Below are 1,347 nucleotides of genomic sequence, written 5' to 3'. Positions count from 1 at the left end.
TTGTTTGGTTTGGTGGGCATTTATCCTGTTCCTTTATCTGCTGGCTATTCCTCTGTCTCTTCATCTTGTTTAAATTGCTGAGTTTGGGGTGTCCTTTCTGTATTCTGGCAGTTTGTGGAGTTCTCTTTATTGTGGCTTTTCCTCGCTGTGTGTGGGTTTGTACAGGTGGCTTGTCAAGGTTTCCTGGTTAGGGAAGCTTGTGTCGGTGTTCTGATGGGTGGAGCTGTATTTCTTCTCTTTGTTCAGTCGCGGCTGTGGGGAGGGAGGGAGGGATGCTGCAAACAAATAACACTGGCGTGCGCTCGCAGTGCCTCAGCCACACTGGGTCTGCCCCCGCTCACGGCGCGTGTAGCCTCCCTGCCCACACTGCTCGGGCTCTAGGTTGTTCCGCCGGGAACAATCCGAGGCTGGCTCTGGGTTGCATGTACCTCCCAGGTCCAAGCCGCTCGGGTTCAGGCACTCGGGTAGTCCTCAGAGGTGCAGACTCAGTTGGGCCTGAGTTTTGTGCTCTTCCCAGGTCCGAGCAGCTCAAGTGATGAGGTGTTTGGCGAGCGCCAATGCTGCGACTTATCGCCTCCCCGCCGCTCGGTTATCTAGTTGTGCACCGGCACAACTTCTCAGGCAGATGTTAACCGTTCAGACCCCCAAAAAGTTTTAGTTAGCAAAGAAGCCTGCTTACAGTTTTATAGATAGTGTCTCTCTGGGGCTGCGATTGCCCCCTTCCGGCTCTGGCTGCCTGTCACCGGAGGGGGAAGGTCTGCAGCCGGCTATCTCTGTTCAATTCTTTGTTCCGTGCACGGGCCTGGCGGCGTCTTAGGTTGGGGCTGGCTTTTCACGTGGTAGATATCCCACAGTCTGGTTTGCTAGCCCAAATTATTTCGCTCAGATAGTGCTCAGGGTATTCAGGCCAGATTCTTACTCTAAGCGATGCAGCCCACGCTGCGCCTCCCCGCCCAGCCCCCGCTTGCTAATGGCGCGTGCAGGCGTCTGCGCTGCTTCTCCGCTGGGGGAGTTACCGTAGGACTCGCAATCTTCGAGTTTTAATTGTTTATTTATTTTTTCTCCCTGTTATGTTGCCCTCTGTGCTTCCAAAGCTCGGCACAGATTCGGCAGTGAGAAGGTTTCCTGGTGTTTGGAAACTTCTCTCTTTTTAAGACTCCCTTCCCGGGACGGAACTCCGTCCCTCCCTCTTTTGTCTCTTTTTTTGTATTTTATATTTTTTCCTACCTCCTTTTGAAGAGTTGGATTGCTTTTCTGGGTGCCTGATGTCCTCTGACGGCATTCAGAAGTTGTTTTGTGGAATTTACTCGACGTTTAAATGCTCTTTTGATGAATTTGTGGGGGAGA

The sequence above is a fragment of the Bison bison genome, unplaced genomic scaffold (genome assembly GCF_000754665.1).
Source record: "Bison bison bison isolate TAMUID 2011002044 unplaced genomic scaffold, Bison_UMD1.0 scf7180017862134, whole genome shotgun sequence".
In the NCBI taxonomy this organism is placed as follows: Eukaryota; Metazoa; Chordata; class Mammalia; order Artiodactyla; family Bovidae; genus Bison; species Bison bison.
The sequence above is the reverse complement of the archived record's forward strand: the minus strand, read 5'-3'. Positions refer to the sequence as shown.